Source organism: Ambystoma mexicanum, chromosome 10 (genome assembly GCF_040938575.1).
Source record: "Ambystoma mexicanum isolate Mex_15411 chromosome 10, UKY_AmexF1_1, whole genome shotgun sequence".
NCBI lineage: Eukaryota > Metazoa > Chordata > Amphibia > Caudata > Ambystomatidae > Ambystoma > Ambystoma mexicanum.
In genome coordinates, this window is record NC_090932.1 from 330,562,416 (window position 1) to 330,586,342 (window position 23,927).

A 23,927-nucleotide genomic window follows, 5' to 3' on the forward strand; every position below is an offset into this window, starting at 1 on the left:
CTGGAGGGAATTGGGACCCACTCATTTAGGATTGGTGCGGCCACATCTGCCGTGGTTATGGGTATGGGGGAAGGAACAATCAAGCAGATTGGCAGATGGAAGTCTGGGTGTTTCAAAAGATATATCAGGCCTGAAAAAATATAATTTGACATGTCACCTTTTCTCCCCCCCAGCAACAGCCCCGAAAGAAAAGTGGACGGTCTGGGTGGTAGGACACTCATTTGTGTCAAGGGCAGGGGCAAGCTGGTCAGCTGAATAGGAGGAACTGACAAACGGCAAATCCCGAGTTGAGTAGCAGGGGGTGCCAGGTATGAGATGGGCACAGCTGCAGGGGCAGGTGCGCAGGCTGCTGGGGAAACAGCAGAGGCCGGACGTGTTGGTCATACATCTGGGGGGGGGGAACAATCTGACTAACGTAGGGAGAGGGGCTCCGATGCGTGTGATGATGGCCTCCTTACAGGAGCTAGCAGGTCAATTGGGTGACACTGAAATCATTTGGTCAGAAATAATCCCTAGGCAGGAATGGAGGGTGGCAGATTATCATGCAGCCGTGGAGAGGTCCAGACGAAAGTTAAACGGCTCAATGGCAAAATTCTGCAGGGGCAGGGGCTTTGGCCAGATCAGGCACGGCTTGATTAGTTTAAAATCCCTGGAGTATTTTCTGAAGGACGGGATGCATTTGTCTCCACTGGGGTTGGATCTATTTTTTTGGGACCTGTGTACTCATCTCCTAGAAATGTAATCAAGGAGGCAGGGGGGAGCCACAGTGGGCGGTAACCCACTTGTGGCATAGTGGTGTTTGGGCAACCAAACACAAGAGATAGACTTTGGATGAGCCAGGAGAAAGCGGGAAGGGTCTTCGCTCTTCCCAGACCAGCGCCCCTTGGGAGCCTAAACGGCAGGGGCGTCTGGGGGGGAACAACAAGGGCTCAGCTTCCCCAAAGGAAACAGCACTCTCCCCGCCCACGGATACCTGCAGGGGCAGGCAAGGCTCAGGCGCAAAGGGTTGGGAGAGTTGGGCCTATGATGGACTTTTGGAAAGCAAGGGGGAAGCAGGTTTTAGACACGGAGCAGTCGCCGCATTTTCCAAAGTATTTCCACTAATGTGTGCAGTGTGTTTTATGATTTTGTGGAAAATTAATCTGCGGTCTTTCATGCCAAAAACTAAGCAAGACTCATGTTACGCTTTTCTGGGGGGAAAAGGAGGAATGAGTTATTGCTATGTAATGGGTCCAAAATGGATGGATGCACGGGTTATGCCAAGTGTCGACGAAATTCCAAAATGGGGGCGGCACACCGATAACCCGGGCGGTGTCCTCCTCCTAAATCTCCCTCCCCCTCCTCAAAGGAGGGGAAGAAAGGCAGAGTGCGGCAAAGGCGGGGAAAGCCCGCGAAAGGGTACAATGGTACAATAGAAAGGGGCGGAGTTACCCCCTTTAAAGCAGGCAGGTTCCCACTGCAAGGCATCATCCAGCCTTGGCAGTGGGACGCCCGCCTGCCACAGAGGACTTCGTTTTTCCACCCACTCACCCACCCTACAAATAGGGACAAGCAAGGAGGCATGATCGTCGACGTCGCAGGACAACAGGCGGTGTGGCGGTGTTTGGGCAACCAAACACAAGAGACAGACTCCGGATGAGCCAGGAGAAAGCGGGAAGGGTCTTCGCTCTTCCCAGACCAGCGCCCCTTGGGAGCCTAAACGGCAGGGGTGTCTGGGGGGAACAATAAGGGCTCAGCTTCCCCCAAGGAAACGCCACTCTCCCCGCCCATGGATACCTGCAGGGGCAGGCGAGGCTTAGGCGCAAAGGGTTGGGAGAGTTGGGCCTATGATGGACTTTTAGAAAGCAATCGGGGAGCAGGTTTTGGACACGGAGCAGTCGCCGCATCTTCCAAAGTATTTCCACTAATGTGTGCAGTGTGTTTTATGATTTTGTGGAAAATAAATCTGCAGCCTTTTTTGCCAAAAACTAAGCAAGACTCATGTTATGCTTTTCTTGGGGGGGGGGGGGAATGAGTTATTGCTATGTAATATGTCCAAAATGGACGGATGCACGGGTTATGATGATAGACCCCTGGGTCGTGACATGACATCCAGGGAGCGTTCGTAACAGAACACTGGGCAGAAGGAGGCTGGCACACGCAAGCAGCGTAAGCACAGAGCAACACAGCTCTCAGCAGGGGCTTTGGACATACAGAGAAAATAAGGCTATTAGCCCACATGATACGGAGGTCAGTGTACACAGATCACAGAAAGGAGGCGATCTGCGGACCACAGCAACCAAAGAAATGAGGTGGGGGGAGTGCCACCGGGCAAGGCGCCAGCACACCTTCACAATAGGGCCCGAGGTGAATCACCACGACAAATATCATCTGTGCACAGATAACTAAAGACCCCGCAGAGATATAAAGCTCCAGGAAGTGGACTGGGAGTTTTATGGGAGTATTATAAGGCACTGTGCTGTGGCTGGGAAGGCAGTGGAGGAGTGCTGGATAGAGCCCAAACCATGCAGGCATAAAGAATGCACAATAGTGTGTCCGATAAATGGGGGGCGCCACGGCAGCCATGGGGATCCGTATGTCAAGACAGAGGGTAGCTGTAATATAAGAGGCGGACCCTGGTCTGAGACCCCAACTCAACTCTGCTTCGATGAGATGCGTGGATCCCAAGGCAGCATACACACGTGCCAACAGCTCGCACACTCACTGGACATGGAACAGCAGGCATTGCACCGAGGCTAAGGGAGCCAAGTATAGCAACACCAGCAGCCCAGAGGCATGGTAAACAAAAGCTCCTGGTACCGAATGAACAACTACTGGAGAAGTGAGAAAGGCGCCCAAGAGGACATTGAGCACCAAGAAAAAGGCGGATATGTCCCCCCCAGCACAGGCCGGCATAGACACTAATTGAGGAATGAGGGCAGATAGGTACACACAAAGCGTCGACAGTTGACACAGAGCTGCGGCACACCTCATACTGCAACCGGCAGATGGACAAAGATAAAGAGGAAGTCACACAGGAGCGTAGACAAGAGATCCACTGCAAGGACACGCTCCAAGACATACAGATAATGGACTGAGACGAAGAGATTGAAAGGCCGCCCCAGGAGGAACGGTGGTGGCTCTGCAAGGGGAGCAGATCACTGGAGCAAAAAACCTCTGGTAGCGGGCAAGGGGGTTGTCTAAGAGTTACCTCACGAACGCCAGGAAGGAAAAAGACTTCAAGGGAGAAAGCAATAGCTATGACAGGTAAAGCCAACAACAGCAAGGTGAAGCAGTCTTCCTTGGACACATTCACTAGGCCGGCACAAGTGATGTTTGTTTTTTATTATTTATATTGCTCACCCCGCCCTGAGGAATCTGGGCGAATTACAAGAATATGCATGTTCATGGTTACAGAGTATAAAGTACACACAATATTTACAAATAGAAGAATTTGACAGGAATGGGTAGTATACACAATATACACAATAATTACATACAGAACAGTGTGTCAGGAACACAGTGCACACTAGAAGCAAGCGGCGAGGTGCGTATATACAAAGGCCTAGGCTAATAAACTGTACTGCCTGGTTACAAAGGGGGGAATATACATGTGGGCGCGGGAAGGAGGTAGGGTCTAGGCAGGTGTCTCTTTGGAGATCAACCAACGTTTGGTGTCTTTTCTGAATTTGTAGAAGGATTGGTCTGTGCGTAGTGTAGGGGGGAGGGAGTTCCAGAGTTGGGCAGCCATCACTGGGAAGCTGCGCCAAATATGGGGGTGCAGCGTTATTAAGGCATTTAAAGGTAAGGGAGGCTGTTTTGAACTGGATTCTTTCTTGGATAGAGAGCCATTTGTTGTTCAGTATAGTTGTTGAAATATGTTGCCATCTGGGGATGCCCAGAACCGTTCTGAGGGCATTATACGGCAAAATTTGGAGTTTATCGATAATGGATTTGCTTGCTCCTAAGTACAGGGCATTGCAGTAGTCCATTTTGGATAAAGCTAGCGCACACGCTAGGGTCATGCAACTCAACTTTCGGGGGAGAGAAAGGGTTTGCAAGAGCGGATAAGCTTGCATGTGTATGCAATGGTTGAAGCAGTTACGCTAGCCTATCTGCGTGAACTCAGGGAGGAGTCTAGGTAAAAACCCAATGTTTTTTTTATTTTTTTATTTTCATTTAATCAAATAGATTCTTACAAAAGTAGCAAATAAGTCTTTGAAGTGTATCTAACAGAAGAAGCTGAGTCACCTTGACTGTTGTAATTGAGCATCTGCAGGCAGTTTTGCTGAGAGGAGGGAATTATCTATGTATTGAAGAATTTTGTATGTAGCCAGTAACCACAAAGTTTTGTCTCCCATCATCATTTTCAACCAGCATAAATCTTTATCTCTCAGTGCAAAGTCAGAGAATGTGTGTCTCAGATAGTGCGCTCTTATACTTGATGTGCCTGAACAAGAGATAAGTAGATGCCGAATAGACTACTACTTCTGGCAAGTCACAAAAACGGCACCCATTGGTGTGTAGTAGATTGAATCTTGCTCTCAGTAGGAGATTTCGAACCTGTTTTGAGGGAAACCGCTTTATGAACGGTTGTAGTTCATTCAGTTTCCTGGGATTGTTAGGTAGATGTCGAGTTAATTTGTTGACGGCTGTGGCTTCACCTGTCGTGATCCAATCACGCTCTTTTATTCTGTTCAGAACTTTCGCTGGATTAGTGTTTAGAACCTCTTCATCCATGGCAACATCATGTTAAGTTTCTAGATTCTGTTTTGTCCACCGATTTAACATCTTGCAACTTGAACTCAAACTTTATTGAAAGATAAGGTTGTAGATTGAGAATTTTTCTGACATCCTGCATTTTCGAAAAAGCATCAAAGTGTTGCATTTTACCATGGCCGCAAGGGATAACAGGCTAAGTTCTTTCCTAATGCAGACTATAGAGGTGCAGTTCGGAAGACCAAGAACCTTTCTCCAGAACAGAGCCTCCAGTTTGGGCCATAATACCGTTGGGATGTTAGGCATTGCATCTGCTCCATAGCTAAGCGCTGGTACTACTTTCATTTTATAAAAGGTCAGCACAGGAATCAGTGAAAACCGGCCAAACCTCTTGTCGATTGCGCGTCCTTGTGCCGCTAGTTTTTTGGTTTTTTCTTTCAGAAATGTTTGCATAGCTATCTCATTCTTAGAAATGTCAAGTATCACTCTTAAGTATCTGAACTCGCATACTTTTTCTATCTCTCTTCCATCCAGACCCAGTTTTATTTTTTCTCTTTTTTTTGTACCTGCGGACACGATCATGAATTTAGCTTTGTTTTGGTTGATCTCCAAGTTATTGTTTGGCATATATTTCTGTAGGTTGCTAAGCTGATGTTTCAAACCTATCGGTGTGTAATCGAGGAGGATCAAGTTGTCTGCATACAAAAGCCTGTTTATGGGGGTTTTACCACTTTCGGAGGGAAACAGCGTATCTCTGTGTCTGAGTCTTTAATGTCTCCTATAAAGGCCAAAAACAAGGCCGGTGCCAACGGGCATCCCTGCTTTAATCCTCTTAGGGTTGGAATTTCTGCTGAGAGTAGGCCTTGCTGGTCCAGTCACACTCTCATATTTGTATCCGTGTACAAGGCTTTGATTGGTGCCAGTAGCGAGGTAGGGCAGTTCCAAGCCACTAATTTCTCCCAGAGGAGCGACCTGTCTACACGGTCAAATGCCTAAGTGAGGTTCACGAAAGCGATAAATATCTGCGGACCCCCTTCTAAGAACTTGTTCTTCAGGACGTTTAGCGTCAAGATGTTGACTGCTGTTCCTAGGTCTTTCTTAAATCCTGTTTGCAGGTAGTCCTCACACAGAGCCGCTTTTACCCATACCTTGAATTTGTTTAACAGCATAGACCCAAACACCTTTCCGATGCAGTCCAGTAGTGCACTCGGTCGATAGTTGGCCGGATCACTCTTTTTTCCTTTTTTATAGATAGGCACCACCGTTGCTGATTTCCACGAAGGGGGGACCGATTTTAGCTCTGCACATCTTCGGAATATTTTGCTCAGGAACTCTGCCCATTCCGCCGGGTGTGCCTTCAGGTCAATGTTCGTAATTCCATCGGGCCCTGGCGCTCTGGAATTCTTAAGGTTCTTGATCAGCAGGATTATCTCTTCTTTGTCGTCTAAGCAGGCCCATTCTGGGAACTCCGAACTCTGGGTTAGAATTGGGCTGTTCTTCGGATGTTGAAACAAAGTTCTAAAGAAGTTGACCCAGGTTGCTTCTCCTATACTGGCAAGTATCGACGATTCTTCTGTTGGGCCGGTCGAGTTCAAGAGAGACCAAAATTCTCTACTTTTATTGCCACTTACGGCTCTTTTAATGTTTTGTGTGTCGTGTTGATACAGCGCAATACGATGGTTTTTGAGCCATGTTTTGTATCTTCGTGTGGCCTCTATCACTACCAGGTTTGCCCTTGCTGAACCTAAGAGTTTAGCTTCTCTCTTTACTTTTCTGAGTTATTTTCTTTTGTCTGCCACAATTTTGTCATACACATGTCTTTTTGGCCCTGCAAGATTTTGTTTGTGCTGTGGCTTTTTGGAGATCGAGAGTAGAGGTAAATAATCGATCTGTCTTGAGGCTTCTGAATAGTCTTGAGCTAAATATTTGATCTTCAAATCACTTATTGTGATGCCGATATTTTTAGTCTTGAACCTTGGTTGTTTATCTCCAAGTGTGGCATGGATATTGTAGTTGTAGTCAGCTTTGCTGGCCAAGTAATGCTCAGCAAATTATGGTCACTTGCAGCAGTTCGTACGAGGTTATGATTTGCGTTAGCTGGCCCGTTGGGAATATGTAATCAATCGTTGCTCTTGATGATTCCCGTTCCCACGTCGGCAGAATATTTTCGTTTGGTAGCACCTCATCTATGTTGTGAAGCTCCCGTGATGTCATTAGGTTTGTTCACGCAGCTCCTCTTAGATCTGCTGTCGAAACATTCTTGCTTCTTGTTGAGGGGGCTGCCCCAGTTCTAGATTTACAAGTCGAGTTGATATCTCCACATATCATCAAGTGCGGAACCAGGTGTACTGCTGTCGCCTCATCTATTGCGTTTTCAATCATCTCAAGGATTTGGCAGGTGTTGGTTGCTGCTGGGTTCCAATATGGATTTAGGATGATGATCTTTGTCTTTGTTTCCCTAGTTCTATTGTTATCTGCATGCGTCCATGCTGCCTTAATCATCAATAAGGATTGGTTTCATATTAGCATTTCTGCTGAAGATATTCCACAGCCATGACAGATAGACGTCAATATTCCCGATGAAGGACGGCCCAGGAGTCCCTTTTGTGCTGGTGATAAGAAGATTTCATAGCAGTCTAATGACTGAGGAGGCTCCATCAACCAAGTCTCTTGTAGGCATAAGATGTCGTTATCACCCAATTTTATATCACTTGGAGCTGTCAAATGAGCCCCTTGTGTTCCATGAGCATAGCCTAATTTGCTTCGTTGACTTATTTGGGGTTGTGTTAACTTGTTTGCTATGCTCAGTAATCGGGAGTTGCTATCTTTTTTGCTGCGTTGACAGGGCTTTCAGTAGCCAGGACCACAGACTTTGTATAGAGAATTTCTTGCCAAGGTTTTCACCAGTGTCCTTTTTTCCAAGTTCGGTTCGACTAGTTGTTCTTTTAGTTTCACAATGGGTAGGAGAAAGTGCCTGTTTATGGATCTTCATGCTGCTCACCCTGTTTTTGTCGGGAAATGGCGTAACGTGGCTGCTTTGCCCTTTGGAAAAGGACTTTGCATGTTTTGTTCTACAACGTTCTCTTATTTTCCTAGGAGCACTGTTTTTCTTGTTTATTGTGAAGAACTCGTTTTGGGCCTCCGACCTTCTTTTATGATCGCGTATATATTGAATGTTTTCTTGGCTTTGTATTGCACCAGCTGTAAAGTTGACTGAATTCAACCTTGTTTTTGTGTTCACCATTCTGGTGGATTCAGTCAGATCGTAGCCCATTTTCAGTAGCCTTTTAGATTCCTCTCTTAGCGGGCGTTTTACTGTTGACGAGGCGATGTACAAGTGTGCTAAGGCTTTCTGCTTTCTTTGGCTCAGGTCCACAATTTGTAGATCATCTGATTTTAGGCGTTGCAAGTTTGGAATATAGCTAAATAAAGCTAGGACCAAACTTCGATTGAGGATGACGTCATCGTCATTTCCCTCAATTTGCTCCAACTTTAGAATCCATCCAGTGGCGTCCTTTTTTTATTGACCTGATTGTAGATTTCTGTTTTTGTTTGGTACTGAATCCTTACGGGGCCATTGTGGAGCTTCCTGTGATTTGATGACCCCCTGTGAGATTTGAAACTCTTTTTATTATCTCTATCCGACGAGGGTGCCTTTAAAGATCTCTTGTGCTGATGTCTCGTAGTGTCCCCAGGTTTTCGTATGGATTAATTCACCCTTGCGGCCGTCAGTTTCCAAGTTCTTTATACTTGGTGTCCAGGTGTGTTGTTTCCATTCCCTATCCCTTTTGGTTTTCTTTCTTTGTCTTCTTGAGAGTGATTTGCTTTTTCTCCCTCTCGCACTTTGTTTCGGACAGGGGTTTTGATCGGACTAGCTTGTTCCTGGGGCGGCCTGTGCTCCTTTGCAGCCTTCTCTTCTGAGATCGATTTGTCATCAGGGTGTAAACTAATGTTCATCAGGTCGTCATTCTTCAAAAATGTGTCTATTGTTTTCGGCGGGTTTGCAGCAGTTGTAGTTGTTTCCACCGTTATAGTTTCTTCTAGAGCACATGTCATCCCACCTGCATGAGTGTGGTTTACCGAGGGTCCTTGAGGGGACGGTTTAGTATAAAGACTGGTTCCAGCACGTTGGTCTTTATGAGCCTCTCTGGTTTTTCCAGATTTTTCTTTTCGTTTCTGGAAAAAGGATTTTCTTTGGTCACTGTTAAGTCGGTTGTAATTGTCGTTTGAGACCCTGCCTCTTTAGTGGTCACAGATAGAGCCGGTTATTCCTGTACAACTGTTGTATGCTTTAATGGGGACTCTTGGGTCAAAAGCTGTCTTTTTTCTTTGTTATCCAAAGCCATGATGTAGGCCTCCAAAAAGATAAGCTTGCCATGCATCATGGCCTCTATCGATGTGTGGTCCTTCAAGGTATCACTGGCCGCTTCATACAACTTCATAAACGGTGCCAACGCAATCGTTACTGTTGACATTACCGATAACATATCCGGTTTCTTTGTCGGAGTAGCCCCCTGGTTTGGATCTGTGGGGAAATGATGTCTTCTTTTCGAAGGTGAGTCGATCCAGAGTGGAGAAGGTGCTAGCCGTTGAGAGCTGGATGTTCTATGGGGTTCCAGGGAGTTTCTTCGGTTTACGGCCACATTTAAAGGGTCCCAAAGGACTTGTTCGCTACGTGGTCTCTGGAGGTTCACTTTCTCAAGCCTCAGGCTTCAACTCCTTTGTGATCTAATTTTATGTAAGGGCTCATTGGCTCCAGCTTCCCCGAACATACCATGTTCTCTGTGAGGTTGGAGAGTTTCCGCTTGATCTCTGGTAACTTCGCCAGGCACAAATGAAGCTTCTGATGTATCAGACTTCTCGTGGTCCAGAGGCGTTTCCTTCATGACATTGGCCTGCGTCCCAGTTGTAATGGTCACTTGTTTTAGCATCTTTATAGCAGCCGAGTCATTTGGTGCTTGGTTTAAGCCCGGCTGCAGTGAAGGCAGCCCTATTTGCGGCATTAGAGTCTCGTCGATCACTATGGTAGTGGGAGGCAGAGTAGGAATACTGGCCAAGCGGTCTCTAAGTTGATCCGATATGTTGGAAGTCTGAGTGATTGTTTTGCTGTCTTTGTTTGATGGCAGATTGGTGTGTATTGAGTTGTCCTCAATTCGTTGTCGTTTTGAGAAAGGCAAACATTCATTAAGTGCCTCAAGGATTTCTGCATCAGTAAGTTCCTCTCTGCGAGCGTTTTCTGCATAAGGTCTAATGTTGAAAAAATCTCTTAGGCTGTTAGGCCTGTCTAGGGCTCTGTTGCTCTTTTTTGCAGTTAAGGACGCCCATCTTTTGTTGTCTGACCCTACTTGGGTGCTTGTTTTAAATCTTGGGTCTGAGCTCACAGCAAACTAACTTGCAGGGCGTCCCTTCGCCGGCTCCTTTTTCACCAGTGTCTGAGCCCGGCCCTCCCGGCCCTCCCGTGTTAATCCATCCTGGTGGCACCCCCCCCCCTGGGGCCCAACTACTGCCTCGTCATTGTGCCCCGAGCCTGCGCCCGACTTTATACAAGAAGAGGCCCCGCCTGCCACTCCACACGGCGGCCCCCGTTCGGGGATTGACAGAGGAGGACACAGAGGCTGAGGGCTCGAGTCAGGTGAGGACGGACGAGCACGTGCTGCATGCACCTCAGGCTCCTTCGAAGCAGCCACGTCCCCCGGAGATACACCCCGCCTCGGGTGCAGAACTATACAGGTTAGTGGCAATGGAAAATTGGGGTCTGGATCCAATGCCGGAAACAAAATATTACCTCTCAGCGTTAATGTTAGTTGGTGGCCATTCCTCAGTTTAGTTCCCTCTTCCCGCATCTTTTTGTCTGTTGTTACTCGTGGGCGGGCACTTGTCAGGAGGTGAGCATCTTTCGCTTCTTGGGCCAGAGAGATGGGAGTGAGGCGCATTGTCGCCCTGCCAGTATTTGTACTATGGGTCCACCCACCAGTACAGAGGTAGTAGAAAGACTCGAGCAGAGTCAGCAGAGGGTTTGAGTCACGAAGGGCAGTCTTCCCATCAGATGCAGGACTGTCACTCTCCGTCACTCCGTTTTAACCTCATTGGCTACCTTCATATCATTACCATCAATGTTCAAAGATCGGTATAGGTTGCTCAATTTCTTCATGTTGATAGGGGAGGCTAACAGAAGTAACTCGGTCTTCTCCTCATTCAGGCAGAGGCTGTGAGTGGCTGTTAGGCAGAAACCTGTGCAGTTCCCTTGGGGACCACTGCAAAAGATTTAAGACTACATGTGTTGGCAGTAAACCCACTTGGTAGCAGTCCGCACCACCAAGATTTACCTGGTAGCTGTGGCTGAGCAGTCAGACTTCCCTCAAGAAGAGTTAGGCAGTATGCAAAGTATACACAATAGGCACTCAGATACAATAGCACAAGCAAACACTGACCAGAGCTTTGGTAACAAGTTATATAATTATTTATTTAAAAACACACTTATTGAAACACTCCAGCACTATTATTGTAAATCACTCTAAACACAATTACTATTATCATATATACACTCCTTATTCCTTATTAGACAAGTCTTAGTTAACACCATTTATTTCCAAACAGAGGTGAGCGCTTAACTATAGATGGCACTCCAATAAGTTAACGAAAAAAGGAGGAAAGAAGGCAGAATGTAGGAAAATACACCACACTAATACTTAGGAACTCTTAAGCAAGGCAGGAAAGTCAAAAGTTACTTGTGAGCCAAAGTCCATAGGCCGGGCCCACTCTTGGAGAGAGCAGGGCACAAATGCACCCAAGATCACACAATGACAACAGGCTTAAAAAGTCTTGCAGGGAGTTCAGAAAGGTTTTAGTTAGGCTCAGAAAAGTTTAGCCAGGGTGTCCGAGGCTAACCCAGGGTCGAAAGCCGGGGGCTAAATCTACCCCGTACAGTCGGTTGCAAGGGAAGCCAGGCGGAACACAGTACCTTATGTGGAAAGGATCCTCCAGCGGGGGCAGTTGTTCCTGGCAGCGGGTAAAAGTTGCGGCGTCGTCCAGAGGAAGAGAAGATCCCGACGTGGAGGAAAGATGAAGGTCGTTGCACTGCCAGGGAAGAAACCAGCCGCAGAGTTTTCCGGTTTAAGGTACTACCCTTTGATTTGCGGTAGTGGTAAAACGTGGTATCCCGGTTGCCGGGGTGATTGGCACAGGCAAGGCGGCCACGAGATGTTCCAGGGAGCGAAAAAGGAAGCAGACTGGTTATCCCCACCAGTCGAAGGAAGAAGACTCTCCGGGCTGGAGATCTCCTCTGTCGGAAAAGTGGTGAGACGGTTCAGCAGGGCTCCACCGGTGGTGTCGTCGTAGCAGGTCGGCTCAGCTTCTCCCTCGTCGGATTCTTAGGTCCTGTGGCGACTTCTAAGGTTCCGGTCCCCAAAGCCCTGCTTTTATGCAGAAAACCCCCATTCACTCAGCCGCCTAGCTGTCACTCAAACATGCTAAGTGGTGAGCCGGCCGGCTCACCACTTGGGCCAATCAGGACGGAGTGCGATTTGAGTTGCCTAGGCAACTCAGTCCAGGGTGCCTAAATCCCCCTCAACCCCTCCTAAGTACCCCAGACAGAGTGGCACCACTGTGGAGGGCTTCTGTGGAGAAGCCCGCCAAAAAGTGGAACAAAGGGCTCAACTTGGGTTGGAGTCACAGAAGCGAACACAAACGCCACTTTAGAACCGAGTTCTGGCAAAAAATACCAACCGGAGAATTAATATTAAATAAATAAACCGGTGGTATGTTCGAGGCTATAGAAATTAAATAATTAAAGTTGGTAGCCTCGAACAATGGGAAATCCCATAGGGATATGTTCGCGGTTGAATATAAAAAGTAGTATCCACTGCCACCAGCCAAAACTCGATCAGGGGGGACGGAGACGTGCCCCCTCGACTAACAGACCCCAGGGCAATCGAATTGCCCCGGCCAGTACGTCCACAATATGATGGTTTGTACTGGTTCTGTTCAGAATTTGAGACTAGTAAAGTCAATGGTGACTTTACATGCCCTGGGAGACAGTTGTCAGTCCCAGGGTATGGAGTCTATACTGGGAGGTCACTATGACACCCCTGTGTTACGGCACTGAGGGTGCTGTGTAACACACATCACAAAAACACATGAAGCCCTATGGAGTAAAAGACCCCATAGCCCATTCAACACATGTAGAATCAAAGAGATACACTCAAATCATGTCCAAGAGTGAGGGTAAAAGAGTCTCACTCTTGGCAGGAGAAAAAAACAAACCCCAAAAATCCAGCAAAGCTGCTGGGGGACTCACTAGGTTAGGAAATTCAGCCTAAACAGAGAATTCTCCCTAACAGTGGCCATCCAAGCCTTAATGATGAGGTACATTTTGTTAACAAGGGCAAGGTCTGTATCATAGTCTTCTGACAAGGGCAAGAGGATCTGGGTGTCATCTGCATAGTTAGTGTAGGTGACACCCAGGTTGTCCAGATCATCAAATAGAGGTTTGTTAAACACATTGTACATGGTGGGGGATACACATGAACCTTGTGGAACACCACAAGTCATGGGGATAGGGTCAGCTGCTGCAGAGGCAGAGAAGACTCTCATGGATCTATTGTTGAGGAAAGATTGGATCCATCCTGTGCTCCAGTTGAAAAGTGAGCCGAAGTGGGTAAGTGTCTACAGAGCACCTTGTGATCAACCAAATCAAAGGTGGCTGACTGGTCGAAACAGGAGCAAGAGAGCGGATTTCCCTTTGTCTTTCAGTCATCGATCTGGATCTTAAGATCGATCAAGGCAGTTTCTGTCCCATGTTGGGGCCTGAATCCAGATTGTCAGAGTCCAAGTAATTCATGGGCCTCGAGGTAGGTTTGAATTTGGTTATAGGCAGCCTTGTCGATGCTTTTAAGGAGAAAAGGTACTATGGTGATAGGACGGAAATTAGTGGGAATGCTAGGATCAAGTGTTTTTTTTTTAAATTAATGGGAGCACCCATGAGTTTTTTAAATTGGTTGGGACGGTGCCTGTGCAAAGGGAGGCATTGATGAGGGTGGTTATAAAGGGGGCCAATTCTTTGGCTGTGTCTTTGATGACCGAGGCTGGACATGAGTCACTTGGCAATTAGAGGGTTTCTGTGAGGCAATAATGTTAATGACTTCTTGGGTGGATACTGGGGCAAATTTGAATCTTTGAGGTGGTTTCAGCGAGATGGGAGTGGCTCTAAGCGAGGTCTGCTGTGGAGTCAGGGACGTTTTTTAGCTGCTATTTTCTTTCGGAGTTCAGTGATTTTATTAGTTAAGGCTTCTTGGATTTTGGTGCACCAGGGGTTCCATGTGTTAATATCCCCGCAAAAATATCCCCATATTTTTGTGGAGATATTGACCCATGGACCCTGCGGGGGGGACCCCACCAACCCCGCATTATTTTAAAATGTGCTACGGGACACCCCCGCAACTCCCGCTCCCACAAATTATCCCCCCCAAAAATATCGCCTATAGCAAAACAAACGGCCATATGTACAGCAATATTTTTGGTGGGGATATTTTGTAGGGATGCCGCACCAGGTCTTGTCCTTGATGCAGTTGTCAGTTGAAGGGATGGGAGATTCAAGCTCTCTTAAGATAGTAAATAGTTCTCTGGAGCTTGAACAGGCCTTTTCGATCCTGTTATTATAGGTTTCTCTTTTAGCTGTCAGAATGTCTTCTTTATATCTGGCTGAGATATTGAGCATGATGTCTTTATTGACTGGGGAATGGTTATTTCTCCAGGAAGTTTTGCATATTCTTTTTCATTTCTTAGGACTTTCAGTTTCGGGGTGAACCATGAGTTGAGGTGTGCTTTAGGTCTGCTTTTGCACATTTTTAAAGGGGCTATGTTGTCTAGCGGCATAGTCAGTGTTTTGTTATAAAGGTCCACCAAATGTGAAGGGTCAGAGGCGGCGCAGGGGGTCTCAAGAAGAGGTTGGAGGAGAGGCAAAACTTTATCTACCGTAACATTCTTTTAGTTTCTGGTAGGCATGGGTGGGGCAGTGAGGTGGTCGGTATTAGACAGTATGTGATTTTGAAGGTTAAATGAGAAGAGGAAGTGGTCCGTCCAGGGTTGAGGCTCAATGGACGTGATGGTAGAGCTGCAGTTAATGTCTGCTATCCAATCAAGGATTCTACCTTTGTTATGGGTGGGGAGAAGGACTCTTTGGGTAAGGCCAAAATCTGCTAAGGTGTTGGCAATGGATGTGGCCTGATTGTCAGTCGGGTCATTGAAACCTAGATTAAGGTCGCCTAGTATGAGGATTTGTGAGGTGGGTTTCGTGTTAGTGGACAAGAGTGTGTTGATTTCTTCCTCAAAAGAGCCCAGCAGTCCGGGAGGTCTATAAATTAGGTGCATTGTTATGGTTCTGGAGTTTGTGAGGGGAGTTTAACAGTCAATATTTCAAAGGAACTGGTACGAGTATGTGAGACAACACTCGATTCCTGTGTGGTTTTGGCTATGAATGCCACCCCACCTCCTCTGGCGGAGTCTCTGTCTGATCTAAGGACCATTTCATTGTTAGGGGCAGCTAGGAGGAGGGATGGTCCAGCTGCTGCGTGTAGCCATGTCTCGGTTATAGCGAGGAAGTCCAGATTCTTTTCTAGGATAAGATCAGCAATAACCACTGCGTTGACGACTAGGGACTTGGTATTAATCAAGGCTCCTAGTATGGTATTAGAATTTTTGATGTGGGCAGTGGCTAAGGGTGTGTCCTGACTGGTCTTCTTCGAGAGTTTAGGTTTTGTTTTGAATGATCCTGAGGGGGAATCATTTGTGGACAATGGGACAGAAGATATCTTTTAGGATGTGCCAAGTCTGATACCAAGCCTTGCGTTTCGGATCGCAGAAGTCCATGGCTGATTAGGCATCAGTACGATGTGGGTCTTAGACGGAGGACTAGAGGTCTAAGAGGGTTGAGGTGTGTCAATTGGCGGGCTCAGAATTACCGGTGGGTGATTGTTGGTGCCAATTACTGTGGGAGGAGTGTGGATTCTGGTCGGATGTGAGATATGTAGCAGCTTCAAGGGTGGCAGGAAAGAAGTCGGCATAATCAGCTTAGGTGGGCTCAATGGTGGCCGAAAGCTAGTAGTTGTGATGTGGTTATCAGGGTTAGGGTGTTTTGCCATGGTTGAATATCTCAAGGGCGTGCAGGGGAGTAGGTTATTGCTGGTAGGTAGGGGAGAAGGTAGGAGGGTACTCGTGCTATGGCGGGAGATCAGTGTGAGGAGGCACACCAAGGATAGGTTTCTGATGGGGGCATACATAGTCGTGGGTAGCCAGGGAATGATACTGTGGAAGGTGTCTAAGAGGCAGAGTCTGGCATGCGATTCAATAAGGGTTGCTAGGATTGCAACTAGGTAATATAAATGAGGAGTCCTAGTGATACAGTTTAGCAGGAGGCATGAACCAGGGTCATTAAAACATTTGTCTGCGTGCTCAATGAAGGCCCATATACAGCATTCAACAACATAGTGCATACATTTTTGAATTATTAAAAAAAAAAAGAAATAAGCAATCTGGGTAGCAATTAAAAAGTATACATATTGGTGGTGGACAGAAAGCGTACAAAGGGGGTGGCAGTGGCACTTACAGTTAACCAAGGGCAGTAATCACTGCCAGGTCGAGGTCATGGGCAAATGATATGAAATGTGCTGCTGCATTTTCGAATCATGCGTTTTGGTGGCAATTCACACAATACAAAAATACATTTTGGCATTGGATAGATGACGGACGTAGGTAACAAGTAAATCATTCGGCATAAGATTGGGTTGTTTGCGCAAATTAGTGAGAGCCAATAATAACAAGGTCAATGGTGGCCTTTAGAAGGTAGTCATTCTGACGAACAGAAACAGTTGGCCGCGGCGAGGGTGTTTGTGGTACTTGTAGGTGCCTGGTAGGACTGAATAATATAAGGTAGGCTTATAGCATGGCATTTACAATTGTGGTAGGCTATACAGAGTTAGGGCAGCACGACGCTATGAAGAAAGCGTGAGCGGCGGGTAAATGCAGATAGCCGGAGAAGGTGGCTCATATGTTTGGGGCCATATAAATACATTATTTCTCACACTAGACCAGAATAAGAAGAGATGTAGCAAGGTACCTTGTGAGAGATTGTCGATGACACGGCAAACCAGGTGGTAGTTCATTGAAACCTCGCTGCCCGAGGCGAACAGGGCCTTTTCTTGGCCTTTACCACGGGTGGCGCTTCCGCCTGCCGGGGGATCTTGTTGGATTATGTGGGCCTTGGTTATCTAGCAACGGGCATAAACAGCCTCGTTGTGGCGCTGCGTCCCACCAGACATTTTGCTTTCAGGAATGACAAGAAAATGAATGAGCGTGGCCCCACTATCACCAACCTGTGATCGGGTGATCAGGGCATGCAGGGATGCAGGTGGATGGGTCGGTTGCAGATGCTCCTCGTAGTTTTAGGAGCGGAGGGAGCTTGCAGGCAGCATCGGTCGTGGAGTGAAGCAGGCCGCTTCAAATGAGGGTGGATGCTCCGGGGGTGATGCAGTGGGGGCTCCTGCCCTCCTCATCTCGATGGACTTCTGATGGAAGGTGCAAAGTCAAAAACGAATGAAGCAAGCGAGAGGGATACGCAAGGGAGGATGGACACGCAGATACTGGCGGCAATAGTGGAATTAAAGGCCTCTCTGGAGTTTAAAATAGACACAATATAAACAGACATGAATCTCCTGAGACAAGATGTTAGAACATTGTCGGAGCGCACGGGGGTGCTGGAAAATGAGGTGAAGGCCAATGCTGGCAGCTGTAAAGTCAATTCCCTGGATGACTCCACCTTGAAGCAACAAGTGCAGAACCTGAAAAATAGTGCGGAAGAAGCGGAAGGCCGAGCCAGGCATAACAATGTGCACATCATCGGACTGCTGGAAGGCGAGTAAGGCCAGAACCCGACCAATTACATAGAGGACATGCTCCTGCAGGAAATAGGAGTTGGCACACTAACCCAGGGGTTCACAGTGGAGAGGGCGCACAGAGCCCTAACGAGGGGAGCACAACCGGGGGGCCCTCCAAGGCCAATAATTGCCAAGATTCTCAACTACAAGAACAGAGAGAAGATCCTAGAACATTTCTGTAAAGGGGGCACCATCAGCCGGGCTTCAGCAACAGTGACTGTGTATCCAGATTACACCTTTCTGGTACAAAAACAAAGGATGAGCTACGGGCCAGTAAAAAGAAGATTGCAGGCATCTAGCCTCAAGTTTATGTTATTGTACCCGGCTAAGAGGAAGGTGCTGCACAAGGACCATGCTTTATTCTTCGAGTACCCGGAGGATGTGAACAATTGGATGGACTCACAGAATATGCCGTCTGAGCAGCGTGACCAGAATGGAGAAGGAAGTGATAAGTGAAACGACGTAGGGGTACTTAAAGCGCACTGTGGGGGGATGGAGGAAATGATGTAGGCTAGGGCAGAAGTGACACTCAGACAATTATGTTACTAAATATGTTGGCCTATTTAAAGTAGCGAAATGCAGGAGCGAGCGGAGTGCACTGTTGGGCAGTGCAAGGATCACGCCTACCTCCCGGTAGGTTAGTTAGTAGGGATACTAGTAGTACAGTATCCGCCTGCTGCGCTCCGAGTACTGGCGATGAGCCGGGAAAGGAGAGAGAAGCAGGGTAGCCTGAGATTCAGTTATGGAGCTGGGCAATTGTTGGGGTTGTTGTGGAGGGTTAGAGGGGGGGGGGGGGTTGGGGGAGTTTTCAGGGGTTGGCCTACAAACATGCACCACGACACAAGGGGAAGGGGGAGGGAGCCAGGGAGGTGGGAAAGATAACCAGAGATGACAGGTGAATTTAGGATTGTAACCTGGAATGTGAGGGGGTTCAACAGCTATATTAAACAAAACAGGGTGATGACATACTTGAGGAGACAGAAGATAGACATAGCTTTGTTGCAAGAAACACACCTGACTAAAGAGAAACAAGAAATGATCACGAGGAAATGGAAAGGGACAACCATGGGAGCACCTTACTCAGCATATGCTAGAGGAGTCCTGACATGGATAGCATCACATGTCCCTTTCAAGATACTGTAGTCCTACATAGACAAGGACGGCAGGATGATTATGATACAAGGGTGGGTGGAAAGCAGAGAAATATGTATCATCAACGTGTATGCTCCGAATCAGGATACTGCAGGGTACTTCAGAACTCTATACACCAAGATCAGCCCGTATGTGGATGGGACGGTAGTGTGTGTGGGGGTGGGGTTTTAATTGCACCCTAGATCCTGCAATGGACAGGTCGGACGGGAAGCCAACGCATCCGACCGCGGCAGCAAAAGCTCTGAGCACACTGTTGCAGTCCTTTTGGCTGGTAGATGTATGGCGGGAGAGACACCCACAAGAACGCGGGTATTCACATTACTCGGCCCCACAAACTCTATAAACGAGGTCGGATTATGTGTTCACAGGTACGAACTCGATAAATGAGGAAGTACATGCACAATACAAAGCTATGGTCCTGTCAGACCATACCCCCTTATTGGTGACCTGGCAGATTCTACCTCCCCGGGCCAGTATAGTGACATGGAGACTCAGGGTGGAGGCGTTAAAAGATGTGGGATTCCGGGAGGGCGGAGGTGGAAGAATATTTTGATCATAATACTGGCAGTGTAGAATCAGCTGGGGTGGTATGGGAGGTGTTTAAAGTGGTGATGAGAGGGGCGGCCATGGCCAAGACTAGACTGATGCAATTTCTCATCACACAGGAGTTACAGAGTGCTGAAAGAGAGTTAGAAACGATCATGCGAGAGGGCACAAGATCCCCGGAGGAGATTACGACTGTGTCCCAACTGCAACCGGAATGTAAAGGCCACTGGGAGAGATTGGGCAATCTTCGCTACAGGAAATGTATTGTAAAGCAACATGCTGAGGGAGACAAACCAGGCAGATTGCTAGCCTGGCTATATAAAAGCGACACCTCCAGGCAAACAATTTGGGCGGTGCGTGGGACGGATGGGCAGCTGAGGGACACCCAAGAGGGAGTGAACAAAAGGTTCTATGACTTTTACAAGCAGTCATACGAAGACTCTGAGGATGGGAGGGAGCAAGAAATACAAGATACACTTACAGAGATCATACTCCCCAGATTGGACGAAGGAGAGAGAGAGAGAGAGAGAGAGAGAGAGAGAGAGAGAGAGAGAGAGAGAGAGAGAGAGAGAGAGAGAGAGAGAGAGAGAGAGAGAGAGAGAGAGAGAGAGAGAGAGAGAGAGACTGAAAATCCCTATAACAGTAGAAGAATTAGAACATGTGATAAAGCATCTGCCCACCTGTAAGGCCCCAGGGGCGGACAGACTCCCTAGCAAATTTCATAAGGCATACAAGCCAGAAATTCTTCCCCCACTACTTGAGATGCTGAATGAGGCGCTCACCATAGGCAAACTACCCGAAACCTTGTGGCAGGCGATTATTATCCCGTTCCTTAAACATAACAAGCCAGAGACTGAATGCGGCTCCTACAGACCCCTCTCATTATTGAACCAAGATGGGAAGATCCTAACAGCGGGTATAACAAACAAATTAAGACCAGTCATAGGCAAACTCAAACACCCCGAAAAGACAAGCTATGTCCCACATAAAACATAACCAATAATCTGAGGAGGTTACACCATATTATCGATCACACCCAGAGAAGTCAGAAAGAAGCGGCTATCATATCACTCGATGCGGTGAAAGCATTCAATTCCATCAAATGGCCATGGCTACTAGCGGTCCTGGAAGGATACAGGATTGGGCCCACATATCTGAACTTGGTGCGGTTGTTGAACAGTGAGCCGATAGCGAGGGTCAAGACGGGTTCCACTATATCTGTACAATGGCAACTGAAGAAAGGCACCATACAAGGTTGCCCATGGTCTCTGATGCTCTTTATCTTAGCGTTGGAACCATTAGCGGTGTACTTGAGGGAGATATATGGGGAAGTAGGAATAAGTACAAAGGGGGGACAACACCTGATATCACTGTATGCAGATGATATGCTCTTATACCTGAACTACCCAGAGGAAAACCTACAGTACATTCTGGAGGTGTTGGAACGATATGCAGAGCTATTGGGTAGAACTGTCAACTCTGCAGAAATCAAGTGGCACCTTGTCCCACACTAAACAGAAACACTAGACTTCGAGCTAGACTCTCTTCCCTCTACGAACCTAAAATGATGAGTAACACCTACTTAAACAGCCGTACCTACTCTAAACATACCACCTTGTATATGGCGCAAGCCTACATGCAAACTACCGCATATGCTAAAACGAAAGAACACGTCAGTAACCTTGAAGCCCCAGAGACCACCTAGTACAACTATGATAGTTGGATCGCTGATTAATGCGAGATCTGTTGTAGCTCCCGCCAACGAAATAGCAGATATTCTAACATCTGACAACCGTAAACTCCTAGCGGTCACAGAAACTTGGCTGCATGAGGCAGCAGGCTCAGCGCTCCCATTAGCGATTCCAGAGAACTATCAACTCTTAAGAAAGGACCGACCTAACTCTAGAGGAGGTGTCCTAGCTATCATTGCTAAAGCCAGCCTGAACTTAAGACTATCCACGCTACCCCCACTAACATCCTGTGAACTACTCTCGGTGAAACTGCCTATATCCCCATGCCACACTCTAACCATTTACCTTATATATAGGCCACCAGGACCTATAGGTTCATTTGAAGAGGACATATCTAGCCCCTTAGCCAATAATGTAAAAGACTGTTAGGGAGAATTCTCAAAAATGGCTAATTTCCCTTACCTACTGAGTCCCTCAGTAGCTTTGCTGGATTTCTAGCATTTATTTTTTTCACCTGGTAAGAGTGTGAGCCTTTTTTCCACTCTTACATGTGTTTTGCTGTGTGTGTTTTCACTATTTGTGTGATCTTGGGCTCTGGGCCCTCACCTACTCCAAGAACTCCACTTTTTGTGTGTGTTACACAGCACCTTCAGTGCAGTGACACAGGATTGTCTTTCAGACTTCCCACTGACTCCATTTTTCTGGGGCTGACTACTGTCCCCCACAAACAGGTAAAGTTACCATTCACTTTTCACTTTATATAGTCACTTTAAACCACAGACCCAGTACACCCCATCCTACATGGAGTATTGGAAAGGGCTAACTCTTATCCCTTTTTGTCTGTGCATCTTGGAGCCTTGTTCCGCTCCCTTAACATTAAGACTTGGCTGGTGGCAGTGGTATCTACCCTAACTTTTCTACCGCGATTATCTTATATATACGTGGTAATGTTTCAGGCTATTATATTAGCATCGAACATAAACCCACTTCACCGAATACATTTTAGTTTTGGTTCCGGTTGGGTTCATTCGCCATTTCAATCTGTTAAAGTCTTTTTCGTGTTTTTCTCTGCGTGCCAAACCGGGGATGACTCCTTTGTTCGCTGTCTTTTCGCACGCTTCTGCACAGAAGCCCTCCTTAAGGTGCCTGATAGTCTAGGTAGGCAGGATGTGAGGGAGGGACCTTCTGACCCCTGCCATGGGTTCCCTTGGTAACCCAAGTCGCACTCTTGTCTGATTGGCTAAGCGGACTGGCCTTGCCAGGCCTGCCACCCTGCTGTGTGATTGACAGCCAGGCTGTATGAATGGGGGAAAACTGCATAAAAAAGCAGGTCTCTGGGACTGGAAAGGCAGAGTCACCACAGGAACGAAAGAACCAATGAGGAACTGGAAGAAGAGGACCCCTGGTGAAGCCCTGCTGCAGGTCCGAATCTCCAAATCCGACGACAGAGAAGATCCTCCTATAAACTTCTTCCCTTGAGCTGGTGGGACCAATGGTTCACCCAAACTACAAGCCAGGACCCCTCCCCTCTGGTCGAATTCGCTGTACAGAGCTACAGTGGGCCAAATAGCCAGGAAGGTCGGATCCTGCTTGGGTTTTAAGGAGCACGCTTTTTATTCGTCGTTTTGCTCTGCTGCTGGTTTCTTACCTGGGTGGCGCAGGATCCTCCAGTCTTCCTACTTCGTGTCAGTCTGACAGTCGCTTCAGGAACCGTGAGCCTACAGGAACCACCAAGAACATCCACCTCAGCTACAGCTCCCTCTCCGTTTTAAGGTACTGTGCAAATCCGGTTGTCTGTTTCGTTCAGCCGCGGTGAGAGTGTTTGAAATCTTTCTCCAATCCGAGGGCGTGTCCTTCTCTTCTCTTTGAACTAACTTTTCTACTAACCAACCTCGTCCGGAATCGGTGCCACCAACTTTGCTGCGAACTACCCTGAACTGTGTGATCTTGAGCAAAAGACTTTTGACCTATTGACTTTGGCCCTAAGCCTTTTTTCTAGCTGATCTCCTCACTGTAGCTTCTCGTGTTCAATTGCCCTGAGTACTTACCTGTTGGTTTTGCCTAATTTCTAATAACTTTGTATTTCCCTCCCTTTTAAATTGCTGGAGTGCCATTTTGCTCTCATTTTGTGAGCTTAACTTGTCTGGAATTTAAGGGAAGTGGTGTGGTGTATTTATGATTGTGATTTTGAACTTGCTTAGAATAGTGAAATGTTATACAACTGTTGAGTAAATATCTATTCTTTTACTTAGAAACCTGAGTCAGTGTTTGCCTGAATCATAGTAATAGCTGTCCTTTGTGTAAATATTTGTACTGCTCACTTACTCTTAAGATAAGTCTGGCTGCTCTGCTACTGCTACCACAATAAATATGTAGTACAGGCTTGTACCAAAGGTGAAATTGTACTGTAACTTGTAGTCTTAATTGTGTGTAATGTTCCCAAAGGGTACTGCATATAATTCTACCTAACAAAGACTCATCCCAGATAATTGTTTTAGGTGACCTTAACTTAAGATTTAACGACCCGGATGACAAATAAGCACAAGCGATAGCTACCATGCTAGTTGAACATGTCCTTAGCCAAAAAGTCCTCTCCCCTACCCATGATAAAGGCAGGACCCTAGACTGGGTAGCCACCTTAAACTGCCCAATAGCCATCACTAAAATCACACCCAACCTTAGATTGACGACTACCTAATTGACTTTAGTTTAGCACTAAACAAACAACTAGATAAAGATAAAATCATGGCACCCCCTCTTCCCACTAGATCAAAGAAAAACATCACACAAGACAACATCCTACCTCTCCTCCTTCCTACGATCAACACCTTGCCAAGCAATTACGACCCAGATACTTTGGTGAACTCCTACAATGACACTATGATTAAGGTCCTAGATACCATTGCCCCAC

The 23,927-nt window shown here is 47.1% G+C and overlaps 1 protein-coding gene across 1 annotated transcript in view; it reads right to left on the reverse strand.

Moving 5' to 3' along the window:
* LETM2 (leucine zipper and EF-hand containing transmembrane protein 2) overlaps nt 1–23,927 on the reverse strand; it is a 780,753-nt gene that overhangs the window by 265,154 nt on the left and 491,672 nt on the right. The gene's annotated exons all lie outside the window — the stretch shown is intronic.